This window comes from Rhinichthys klamathensis, unplaced genomic scaffold, assembly GCF_029890125.1.
Source record: "Rhinichthys klamathensis goyatoka isolate OS25496 unplaced genomic scaffold, OSU_Roscu_1.1 h1tg000497l_1, whole genome shotgun sequence".
In the NCBI taxonomy this organism is placed as follows: Eukaryota; Metazoa; Chordata; class Actinopteri; order Cypriniformes; family Leuciscidae; genus Rhinichthys; species Rhinichthys klamathensis.
This window is the reverse complement of record NW_026606980.1, coordinates 179,486-193,532: the sequence shown is the minus strand read 5'-3', so window position 1 is coordinate 193,532 and position 14,047 is coordinate 179,486.

Sequence of the window (14,047 nt, the reverse complement as noted above, 5' to 3'; positions counted from 1 at the left end):
TCATATGATTTGTTTGATTTAGTAATTTGTCTAGCATGTTCTAATACTTTGCCCCATATCTGGTCTTCCAGTGTAACAGCAAAGTCAAGTTCCCAACTTTGTTTAATATTTATTAAACCTTTATTATTTGCTGTAACTTGGCCATAAATATATGTCATTGTTTTACTTTTCAATGCAGCTGCTTTTAATAAAATGCTATCAAGCACATTTGTTTTCCCACCTTGTTTATAGTATTCAATAGAACTAAGATGCAGGTTTTTAAAATCATGAGGGCGAGTAAATAATGACAGAATTGTCCTTTTTGGGTGAACTGTCCCTTAAATAGATCAAAATGTGGAGTTAAATTTAATAAATATATGCTCATCCAGCATACCTGGTATTTCTGTCTTATCACTCAAGTGCACATTATTAAGTGCACATTATTACTCTGACTGGACACTAGCAAACATGTCACACACAAGAGAGATAGTGTAGTTGAATTATTCAGAGATAACACATTGTTCCTCTGTCTCCTACATAACAACATGTGAGAGGAAAAAGAAAGAAAGATTGAGTGTTTGGATAAGAGCCAGTTCTACATTCCTCCGCTCAAGGTATCAGTGGACACTAGAGTGGTGTCCAGAAAATGGAGATACAGTACTGTGCAAAAGTCTTAGGCAAGTTAGTATCACTCACTCTCTCTCTCACACACACACACACAGGTTTTCATGTTTTATGGGGACTTCCCATAGACGTAATGGTTTTTATACTGCACAAACTGTATATTCCACCGCCCTACACTAACCCTAACCCTAAACCTACACATCACAGAAAAAGCTCTACTACTTTAGATTTTCAAAAAAGATCATTATGTATGATTTATAAGCTTGTTTCCTCATGGGGACCAAAAAATGTCCCCACACGGTCAAAATATACTGGTATTATACTTGTGGGGACATTTGCCCATAATGTAGAGAATTCCAGGACCACACACACACACAATTTCAACTTATATTTATGTATTTATTTGTTTGGTGAGTTGTTACTAATAAACCCATATCAGGATCCTTCTCATTCTGTTGGAGTTTATTTTATACTCTAATTAGCATTTTGGGCTGGTATATGTACCACTGGCTCTTTTGATGCTGTCATCCATAAATTCAGTGGCTAAGTTCTTGGAAAATATTGTGCAGGGGTTGTGAATTGTGACAGCTCAGTAAGATCTCCATCAGCAGCAGCCAAAGTCCCTGAGGAGGTGCCAACCAGATCAATTCCACCTGATCATAACTTCTGCCATAGCTTTTTCTGAAGCACCAACAGAACATTTCTAATTTGACGTACATTTTCTACATAATTTCCTTCCCAAATTGTAAAAGATCCCCTCCGTTAATGTCTATATCATTAAAAGCGCCCACTATAAATTCATATGTGAGTAGACTCTGTGCTGCTGTGCCTCAGGAGACTAGGAGTAAATTGAAATTCAGGTCATAGTAGCTGCCTGGTCAGAGCAAAGAGACGGCGTGTTGCTGGTTTGGAGGAGAAACCTGGGCGCTGCTTATTACAGGCCAGCCTGTGTGATTGACAGAGCAAAGTTACGCTCTCATTTCCTCGGCCCTTTAAAGGATTGCAATCTTCCTCTCTTTTCTCTGCTGTCTGTCACCGTGTCACTCTGTGACCACTGCCACAGTTGGACGGATACACCTCTCTCTCTCTCTTTCTTCTTCCCGCCTCTCCTCTCACCCAGCTCCATATAAACAGCTATCAAACTGTTCTGGCAGGCCTTTGAAATGAGAAAGTCTCTGAGGAACCATAAACAAAAGCTCATATAAATGATATTGAATTTATATGAGCTATGTGACAAGAAACACTATTTCCACAGGGGGCACAGGAGCATTAGACCGCAACGTTTGCACGTAGACCTTACATTTTGGAGACCCCTAATGTGGTTAGTGTGAGTACACCACATTGACAAAAGTATGTGGACGCCTGAACACTACACTTATGACTGAACATTTCATTTTAATGTGTTTAACTGAATATCATCAAAGCTTTAATTCAGGTAGTTTAACAGCAGGATTGCAAGCGTGATACTGGGTTTATGCAATTATTGTATAAACCATGAGTTTTTAAAGTGGGGTCCATAAAAAAATATATATAAAATGTATTTTTAGAGCTGTCAGAGTTGAGGTCTTTGACATTGAAAGCACAGTATTGTTCCAAATATAAGACGACCCTGAATATTAGACAACCCCCTAATTGAATATTGAGGGTGTTAAATATTGAATATTAGACAATATTTACATAATATTTTTATTATTATATAAAAATATAAGTTTACTTTTTTATGTACAGTGACAGATGCTGGCATGTCAAAAACACAGGTATTTGATCTGCATTACCTATCTGATCCAGGGGATCTGAATGTTGTTTTCCTTAGGCCGATCACATAGCGCTGAAAAGACAGCAGTTTCTCCCTGAAGTCGAAGGGCAAGCGGTGCGCTAATCTATTAAAGGGGAACTATGCAGTTTTTTTAGCTTAACTGAACAGATTCGGAGTTATTGGAATGGTTATATGATGTTTTTCGGGTTGAATGGCGCCCGTCTCGCACCCCCCTGGTGCCTGTGAGCGGAAAAAACACACTTGCAACTTTGGCCCGGCGCGCCGCCGGCCTCAGCGTCAGGAAGTATTGCGTGCAGGGCTTGACATTAACACCCGCCAACCCGCCAAATGCGGGTGAATTTTGCTCGTGGCGGGTAACACAGTCACTCCAACTAGCCACTTTGGCGGGTTAGAATAATTGTAGTCTTTTCAAAAGGCATCTGAAATAAGTGCACTGGCTGTGTGGCGTGTGCGTCTCAGCTGCGTGGTGTGTCCGTTTTTATTTCGGCTCCCATGTTAACAGGTTAGAGCTTGCAATGCGTGACACGCGCGTCTCGAGCCGCGCCGAAAACGCGTGCATGCTAGAAATAGAACCGACGCCTATTTTTCACGCGACACACACTTCCGCGCGTGTAGGAAGCGTTTCCAGACAAAATAGAATAGGAAATATGTCATTTTGACACGAACACATATTAATAAATGACATTTTTATGTTTGAAAGTCTATAGGTTTTGACAAATGCAGATATAAATATAATTAAAAAATAATAATAATAATAATTAGCCTATCGATTTTTAAATATCGCACCTGTCAATACAGAATGAAATTATCTGTAGGCTAGCCTATTTTGCCGTCTATTCTGCCGACGTTGTCTTTGCTGTATCAGTATTAGGCTATATATTTGTTAAATAAACATGTATAAAATGTAGGATATAAACAGCGCCTATGTCCCGAGATAGCCCTACCTGTACGTCACCAGCAGCGCCGCGCCAGACACGTTTCTGGTGTGCAAATGGTAAATGGACAGCATTTATATAGCACTTTAAACAGACTTTATAGTGCAAAGACACAGAAAACGCCACGCAGCTGACACGCAACAGAAACGCCACGCAGTCAGTGTGTCGCCGGCCTAACGTCGTTGGACACCGGTGGAGCTATGTGGTGTCCGAACCATGGCATGCATTTTTCGTGAGGTTTCAAGACTGACCTACTTTCCCATCGGGCTCAATAAAGTAATACGGGGTCTGATTCTTTTTCATTAATCTTCTACATCCATGCACCACTTTTATTGTGCAATAAGAAGCTACTTTTTATGTCTTTATCTTAATACATGGTTTTATTTTAAAAAAGGAGCTTTACACACAATCAGAACTAATGATAATGACCTGTATTGTTATACATTTATGTAGTCTTGATTTGGGTGTGTACAGTGGTTTTACATTTAAAAGGGTTGTAAATCTAGTTCAAGTAAATTTTAGCACACCAGTCTACTTTAATCAGGTAATTTCACAACAACAAAAATGTGGCTTGTAAAAATGCTGTGTGGCTAGTAACTTTGGAAAACCACTAGCCACATTGGCTAGTGAGCAAAAAAGTTAATGTCAAGCGCTGATTGCGTGATATCAGCTCTCGTGATGTAACGAATTGCTTTACGGCACTGCACATACACGCCCCCATCCAGGATCCGGCTAGCTATAAGAACAAGGTAGGCAGTGTTTCCCACACATAAGCTGTGTCCCAATGTGAAGGCTGCATCCGACTAATTCGAGGCGGTGCGCCACAGAATCAACACCGGCCGCCACATATTGCGTTTCATTATTATTATTATTTTTTTTTTACCCTTTTACGCTTTTTTTATGCTTATTTTTTTTTTATTTAAAACGCGCAGCATATTTGTTCAGCTGCATTTCCTTTCCCTGCTCTCCCTCTGTCTCTCTCGGCCGCCAAAGTGATTTTTTGTCCAGTCAAAGCCTTATTTGATCGGTGAGTGATGTAGATGATTGCTGCGCTTGGGTCAGGGCGCATGTTACTGAAAGAACGAGTAGAGAGAGAGAGAGAGAGCGCCCCGGCACTCTCACCTTCTTCAAACTGTCTTGCTCTCTCTCGCTCCCTCGCGCATATTATTAATCAAAATCAATTGAGAATTGACACGATGGTAAAAGATCGGAAGACCGAAGTTTACGTGGAGCATTAAGATATTTTTTTTTCCTTGCATTACCGCTGCAAGTGAATTGTGCTAAAAAAAACGTTGCCTTATCTTCTCTGAAATTCAGCTGAAATAAAAAACCTATCCAGTGATTAAAGGCACACTATGCAAGATTTGTACCTTAATATAACAGCTTCAAAGGGGTATCAGGCCGTGAGGGCAGAGACGCTCTGCGTGAGTGGTATTTACGACAGTAACGTTAAATACAAGTACTCCACAGCGACTCTAGGGGTCGCTATTTGACAAAAACGGAATTCCTGCATAGTGTGCCTTTAAGCCGCATCATTCTTATGCCGCATGAAAGCGGCCGCTTCGAGGATATTGACAGCCAAGTGCGTCAGTACGTAGCCGAAATAAGAAATGATGGGCCTCGCTGGTGGATAAGTTCAGCTCTTTGGCGATTTCAGCTGGATGACGGCGCTGGTTATGGGCAACCCCTCAATTATTTTTTCGGCTACATACTTACACACTTGCCTGTCAGTCTCTCCAAAGCGGCCGCTTTTAGGACTGCGGTTTAGACTGTCTTTTTGGGCTCGCCATCTTCTAACATTACATTCTGACACACCGTATTTCTAGGCTGCTTAATGAGAGTTGTTTGATGATTCCGCTTCATTTATCAGTCCTCGATTTACACATATTTGGCGCTCCTCGTTGTTGGCGCTCCAAAATGGGGTCCTCTTATAATCAGGGTCTAAACTTTTACATGTCATATTTTACATGCCAGCTGTTTTTATTTTTTTCTGTTGATAAAAATACGTCCAACTGAACCCTAAGCAACTCTGCTACCACTCTGCACTGCTTACATACTCTGGTCTGGCGTCCACATACATTTGGTCATGTAGTGTCTATGCATGTATGGACTATGACAGCGAGACACTCCAAGCATGATCAAAGATGCATTCCCAGACTATTTATAGACTGAGACCTGTCATTGTGTGCACTTAACAATGGTCCGCTTATTCCTAGTGATTAAATGGTTCAGGGACCTCTTGTGTTGACTGCATAATGTATTGGACAGCCTCAGCTATCACACTGTGGAAATATTATTCAGCTCTTCTGTGAGGATATACCAGACTTTCCTCCTCACAGATTTATGGCTGCTTCACCACCCTGACGTTTAGTTGCATATTTATGCTCTGCTGTGTCCTGTCATCAGTCACCGTACAGACCCAAGGGTTATCACACATATCTGCTTACAGTATATCAACTGATGGGCCTTTCACTGACACCGCTGTGTGTCTGGGAGGAAACATGTCTGATATTAGTCTTGTTTATGCCAGAGAGTATCTACTATTTTTTATTAGAGCGTCTTCATTTCAGATATTGCCAACCTCCAGTGTTGATGATGAAGGGAAAGGTGATGCAGCACATGCCCAGACAGAATCTGAAGAGTTTTCTCACATTTTCTGTGCTGATTTTTAGGTAAAAAGTGCAGAATTCTGTGGAATAAATAGAAACACTGACTGGCCCAAATGAAATGAAATGAAATGAAATTAGAATCTGCGGTAACCTCCGTGAGCTTTCTGAGGGTTTAGATTCTGTGTGCCTGGGCATAACTAATATAGGTCATTTTTTTTCCTTTCTGTCTCAGGATATGGAGAACTATAACTTCCTATCTCCTCCAGACTGTCATTGGTGTGATATGCATCTATTTATTGTCAATATGTTTTTCAAAGACCATACACAGTTTTATTGCAGATCCATCTGCACCCAAATGTAAATACTATCGTATGTGCCACCATTTATATAGTCTTTTTTGTAAAAGTTTGAAGAATCAATCAATCAATCAACCAAACAATCAATCAATCAATTAATCAACCAATTCTACCCCTGAAGGAAACTCTGATTTAATTAGGAACGAAACAAGTGATGTTGGCTGTGTCTGAAATCGCCCCTGAAACGCTTAAATAGGACACTATTTGAGGGGACAGCCATTTGTAGTGGTGTCCGAAACCATAGTGGATGTTATCGAGTGCACTCATTCTATCCTATAATGCATCGCAATAACGAGTGTACAACTGATGTACACTCAACTGCACTCAATGGCTAGAGAATACCCACAATGCACTGTGAGGGTGGCGTCGAATGAATTCCTGCGTCTCGCCAGAAGATGGCGCCCACAGGTGAATCATCCATCCATCCATTTTCCAAACCGCTGCTCCAATGTGTGTACAGCATAATATCATACATGTATAAATTCCTTTTTAATTTATTATTAAATTGTTTAATTAAGATGTATACAGGCTAGTTTACATAAGACAGTTATGTAACAAGTTAAATCTTTTCATTACTACTGGAGCTGCCAGTTTGCTAAATTTCAAATGATTATATTATTAAACAGTAAGCACAAACTATGCAAAAGCGGCAGCCCTTCCAGCGCACTCAGTGTCCGAATTCGCTCACTCGTTTTCATTCACTCCTTCAAATGGACTATATTAGTGGAATAATGTAGGGAATAGTGAATAAGGGTATAGGGGGTGATTTTTTTTTTTTTAGGGGAGTGAGTCATTGAATCATTAATTCAACCGATTTGTTCACAACACTGACTATGCTGTCTACAAAGTAACAGTATTGACTAATATGTAAGTTACTCAATATTAACTTCTCGTTTATTGAACTGTCGAATAAAAGCAATATATCAATCGCAATCGTGCTGCTCCCACATCCGTGACCATCCTTAAAGGGGTCATATAATGCCATTTTTGTACAAGCTAGTATGATTTTTTAGGGTCTAAATTAAAAGTTTGTAATATACTTTAATTAAAAATTCTCATTAGTATTGTAAGAAAACACTTATTTTACTTGGTCAATAACACGCCGTTTCAATGCATATGACTTTAAATGATAATGAGCTTTGCTCACCCCGCCCCTCTGTTCTGTGTGTACACCGTTTGTAACACAATAACACAATAACCATAACGCGTTGTTCAGTATAAACGTGGGATTATGAATTATGTATACCTATAGTGTATAATAGTATGTATGTATGTATACCTATAGTGAATAATGTACCCTAAGTGTGAACCTTAGACGCATTCATTGTGAAGCGTGCAGCTAGCGATTTGCAAAGATTAATATAAATATTAATATAAAGTTTAATAAAACGTTACACTCACTTCAGTTGTTCTAGAGGTTCTGCAGGAACACGAATAGTTGGTACCGATCCTTTTTTCATGAGCAGCTTCTTAGCAAAACCAGCTCATACTGACCCTCGTTTATAAAGCAGTCTGGTGTGTGAAATGATTCGCGCAAACATGAAAGCATTGACGTTGCTCGTGGGGAATATTCCCTTCGAAAACAAACACAGCCACTGCGTCTTCAGCGGTTCGGATTTAGGAACATTAAAATGACTGCAGTGTTCGTTATTACACCCAAGAACAGAACACCACAATTGCTTAGACGCCATTCTGCTCATAGACAGTGCTCCAGCATATCAACAATGACCGCGCCGGTCCACGCAGACTATGAATGACAGCTCGCTCACGAGCGAGGGCGGGTCTGTGTTGAAACGCTGCTGTCAATCAACAATCGTGGGAGGGGCTTCCGACCGTGTGACGTCACACGGTCGAACGGCTCGATTTGAGGCAGGGGAAAACATATAAGGAGATTAAAACAAAAACACTGGATGGATTTGTATCATTATATGATGGTTGTGTACAGGCACTGCCAACACACATTTCAGTACAATCAACTTGTAAAAGTGCATGTACCATTATATGACCCCTTTAAGAAGTGAGGATCACAGTTCTCCCTAAACCAGGGGTTTACAATATTTTAGAAGCCAAGGACCTCTAAATATGATTATCCTCTTGTGAGGAACCCCTATCCTAAAATTTAAAAGGTAGTTATATATTTTCAAGTTCAAAGAGACAATTGATACTGTGGAAAAATGTATATAAATGTGTCGATTACATTACATTGTTGTTTCCCACTTTTCGCTGCCTGTAGTACTGTACTGTTATGTATTACCGGTATTTAATTTGTTTTTATATATATTTATATTTTAGTATTTATTTTAATCAATTTATTAAGTTATTTACTTAAATCAAAATGTATTTATTTTAGTTTATCATTTTAATCAGATATATTTGTTTATTAATTAGTTTAAATTTTTATTATTTATTTATTATTAAAAAAATTACACTGCTATTCTCTAAACCTTTCCACAGACCCTCTAGCATTCCCCCTGGACCGGAGTTTGAAAACCCCTTCCCTAAACCAATGGTCATTGTTTTGGTCATCAAAACTTTGTCACACATTATTTAGAGATAGTTCATGTTGGGTGCAACAAGATCCATCTTTGTCCTCTATTGCTCTGCCTCGTGGGAGACAGCCAGCTCTGATTTTATTCTCTTGCATTTTAATTAACCTTTGCCAGTACACTGATGCTGCTGCTGCCTGCTCATTATTAGGGAGCATGTTCTGTGCGACTGCACTAACGAATAGCTCAGGGACCCCTGTTTCATCTCCGTAACGCTGGGGAGAATGAAAATGCAATCTGAAAAAGAAGTGCCTACAATGAATTTTCAGTTTTATTATTTGTTTTCATTTTTGCCTATTACCTTTCAAAGTGAGGATCTTTGTTCAAAGCCTTTATAGCAATCAATGAATATTTAACATCCCTTGGTAGCACCCTGTGAAGAATGCTTGATGGGCATGTGCTTTATGTAGACGCACCTGCGTGGGACAGCAGCCTTTATTTGGGACAGGGAGTCATTTTCAACTAATACTAGTAATTTGAACTAAAAGACTAGTAACTTGTAATTTCAACTAGTCCAACATGAATGCTTGATGATAGAATCCTTATCAATAGCTTATTGAGTCTCCTGCAGTTCCCAAAGTAATGTTTTTTTTCTGCTCAGATGTTGGTCTTTTGTGGCTTATGAGGTTTTATGTAGTAATGTAGTTTTTTATGTAGTAGGTTTAATTTGAGTTTCAACTTAATTTGAAAAGATCTGTGACAAACATTTCCTTTCTCTTTCCAAAAAGGGTAGTCATGCCTTAGAAGGACCATTTTTGGTTCCCTAAAGATCAGTTCTTAAAATAATTATTTTTTTCTTAGTATATGAAGAACATTTTAATAATCTAAAGAACCCTTTTGCACTATAACTATTTGCACTATTGCTGTCTGGGGAAGAACCTTACAATGGAAAGTTTCCATGGTTGTTAAAGGAACACGCCTACTTTTTGGGACTTTAGCTTGTTCACCGAATCCCCCAGAGTTAGATAAGTCCATACTGTCATGACTACCTGGCTCACAGTAGCAATGACATAGGGGAGACCACACCGTTTGTTAAGTTAAATCAAAAATAGTTTATTTAAACATTAAATTATACGATGAAATCATAATTTAAATCAATAAGTGTATCAAGTCAGTAAATGAGAAGCAAGAGAAAGCTAATCAAAAGTGTAGTGCAGATCAGTAAAGTGTAGACAATGTGTAATGCAAACAAAGCAAAATGGAGTAGGATGGAGGCCCGAGCAATGCCGAGACGCCCAGCACCGAGCAGGCAAAACAACTGGCAGGAGAGGTTTTTAAACAGTCCCGCCAATCAGCTGCTATCAGATGGCCCGAAAACAAACAGCTCCCCCTTCAGATTGGCGGGAGAGAAACGGCCCAAACATATTCTGTCCATGGTGGAGTGAGCACACCCAGCACGGCAAAGCCAGGCGTGACAATACATACCCTTCTCATCTCCGTGCGTGCCGTAACTCTGTCTGACGTACCCACCGCTAGCCTAGCTTAGCACAAATACTGGAGGTAAACGGCTCCATCTAGCCTACTGCTCCCAATAAGTGACTAAATAATGCCAACATCAATGCCCGAGACACAGCCATCTTCTAACCGTATACATACTGGGAACTTTATTCTCAGAAGGCGAAGCATTGCTACTTCTGCAGAGTGATTTGCTCGCAGCACCTGAGATCACCAGTCACGTTCGCTACTAGCTAGCTAGTCACGTTGGCTTTGTTGACGGAAGTAACAACGGTGCTTTTCAGGTTTTGCGCTAATCACTCCGCCCAAGTACCAGTGCTTCGCCTTCTGAGAATAAAGGAATGTAGATAGCATAGATCAGATCATTTGTTCCGTGTTTGAGTTCAAATTGAGATCTCTGACTTGTGATTAGAGTACGGTCATTTAGAGTGCGGTGTCTTGGCAAATCAGTAAGAAAATCTGGAGATTTAATAATAATTATCTATTTGATGTAATCCATTTTATTTCATTTCTGTTTAGGAGAAATGGCTAAGCAATCTCTGCTGGGATTTTTCTTTCCTAGGCGTTTTTGGAATTGGACTCATTACGGATGCATTAAATGACGTGGATCCTGGTGTTTTCCTTGGTTACTTTTAAGTTATGTATTTATGCATTGTCCTCAGATAAACAATAAACTGATTTTAAAGGAGAAGATATTGTGGCTTCACTCTGAAACACATAGCTCAGTTATAATTAACCACAAAGGATTTTACAAAGCTTTAGTGATTCGGTGAAGCTTGTAAATTAACATTACTGTTGATAGTTTGTTTGTACCCCGGAATGAGGAATTACTGAAGACCAGCCTCACTCACAGACTGTTTCCTGGGTAATCGCTGGAGGGAAAAATAAAAACACTTAAAATGCCCTGTGCTTATTGAATCTGACTTGTATTTAGAGACCCTGTTTGGATCTCTATGATATTATCATAGTGTTGCTTTGAGCTGCTCCTAAATGTTTCAGGCCTAACTTGACCAGTGTTGTGTGTTGTCATTTATTTTACATGTTGTTCCACTTTCTTGCACAAAGCCACAGTTAGGGAGTTGCTGTCTTGATCGGCAGTACTGCAGCAGATTTAACACTGAGTGGTCTTGATCATTTAGTGCAAAAGGGCAAAATATCTCAATTTTGGTGTTTTTGTCTTTTCTTGTTTTGACACAAATCTGAATGTGAGATGTTAAGGACATATCGTGTTTGACAAATCGCAACGGGTCAAAATTGCACAAGTAATTTGTCGCATCGGTGTATTGGTCACATTGAATTATTACATTCAATAATATGAATAAACAACATTTTTACAAACATTATAATCACTATAGACATGTATTTTAGTATTCAGGTATATAGAACTGAGACAAGAACAGAGCGGGAATGAACAATATGAATATAAAACAAACACAAACTATAGATAAACTATTTTATTTCCAAACTCCACTTTAATGCAGTCACATTTAACAAGAATTACATCAAGATAATATATATTTTACCACCCTCCCCCCACCTATTTTTCATTGAGAGATTCTTCATTTTAGCTATTTAAGTTTCGTTAATTATGTAACAGATTTAGATTTATTGGTTGTAATGGTTTGTGAAGATTTTTTTAACATTCTTTTCCAACTGAATCTCCCTATATGTCCTTATTTATTTGTTTGTTTGTTTGCTTGTTTAAACTGTTGTCTTAACATACAAATCTAACTGAAGTGTACATAAAGGCCTAGACATGTCTTATAAAGAAAACAGTTCCCCTTTAAGTACAAATAGAACTCTGAAACCAATATGGTTGCATTATTACAATTTAAAAAATAAATGAACATAACATTGCTTTTCTCTTGACAGAATGTTATGGATGAAAAGGTGAACCTGCTGTTTGTAGAAAGATAGTTTGCAGACATTAATGTGCCTTCATTCTCACAACTGTCACAATGTTTCCAAAAATACCACTTTCCATAATTGACCATCTACTATGCAAGGGTGCTATTCAACTGCGTTTACTAGGTACTTGGACCTGCCCAGATGTTTGTTATTGTAACCCCATAAACTACATGACTACCTCATATACAGTGTGCTCTTAAACTGGAGCTGTAGTAAACTATTCTCTCTCCAAACTCATCTCTCCCACTCTGACAGTGAAATGTGAAGAAGCTCTTTCCTTGCAATGCCAGGAAATCTGTAAACTCCATCCGTCTTTTTCTTTGGCCAGGCCAATGTTCACTTCTTAACAAGGCATCACTCTCTGATTTCCTCATGGTTTCTTCTACGACTCCCATTAGTTGTTTTTGAAGCCAAATGTGGCAAATTTTGTTTTACTATTTTGGGTTCATACAAATATGAATTAAACTCTGTGCTCCGATTGGCTGATTCTAGCACTGCAGCTACAGGTGAAACTCGAAAAATTAGAATATTGTGCAAAAGTTATAATTTTGATGCTTATGGCTTATAGCTTATGAAAACCCCAAATTCAAAATCTCAGAAAATTTGAATATTACATGAAATCAATAAAAAAAGGGATTTTAAATACAGAAATGTCGGCCCTCTGAAAAGTATGATCATGCATATGTATATAGTTATATATACTAAATATATTAGTTTCACCTTTTAATTTGAATTACTGAAATACATGAACAGTTGCACGATATTTTAATTTTCCGAGTTTCACCTGTATGTCTGCATGAAGTAAATAATGAGGAGACAGATCCATCAACCATGAGTCTAAACTTCATCACGGGGTTAATATATGAGCATCCATCCATCCATCCATCCATCCATCCAGTTTGTTGTATGCATGTTTATTTCATTATTAAAGACATTTCATATAGGAACTGGTCATCAGCATCATCATCTTCTTCATATGGTGACAGGTCGACCGACCAAATATGGATTTCAGCCAAATTCGATCGACAGCCAAATTCGCTCATGAGAGCCTGGATTTTTTTGTTTTGTTTTTTACTGAAAACTTCTGTCGTCTTGTCGTCACTAGCCCCTTCAACGACAAGACCCTGAAGCCTTTGTTCTGGATTGGGGTGAACTACCACCATCCCATACACCTCTGGAGAGTGTCTACCTCTGGTCCAGAACATCGCCGGACCCAGAGCCTGTTTCACCACCTGAGACCACGGAGGAATCTTGCGAGCCCCCCGCAGACAGAGAGCTACCACCCACCGCGACGCGTCAGCCAGAGCCCAAGGACAAGTGGACACCGCTGCCCCTCGTCCCGGAAGAGGAGCCCCCCAATGAGTCTGACCAGGGGTGTGAGCATGGGCGTCAGTTTGGTTTGAAATGTGCTGGGGACAGAGACGTATTCGGAAGTGCATTTTCAAAAGTGCTGGGTACAATGAATGACATTCTTTTTCTCTCTCTCTTTCGCGCAGATCATGTTTTGAAAGACGATGTAACGTTACTGTCGCTTAATGTAAATAAATAAAAATGTATACAAACATGTGATGATGTCTGACTCGTTTTATGTTGAACTTGAAAGCCTTAGGTTTTTAAAAAGCATTAGACATACGAGTAGCCTATGACCCACTATTCTGCTTCATAAGATAAGTAACATGTTGACAATATGACATGACGTGGTTTAATGTAAACAATGATTACCAAATTTCTCTCTCATATTGCTCCTCATAACAACTGAAAACTGTCCAAAAAAAATCGCCAATTGACAACACAACTTCTGCGTTCTGCACTACAATTTTGCCAAGATTGAAAAAGCAAAAATATGTGTCGCACAGAT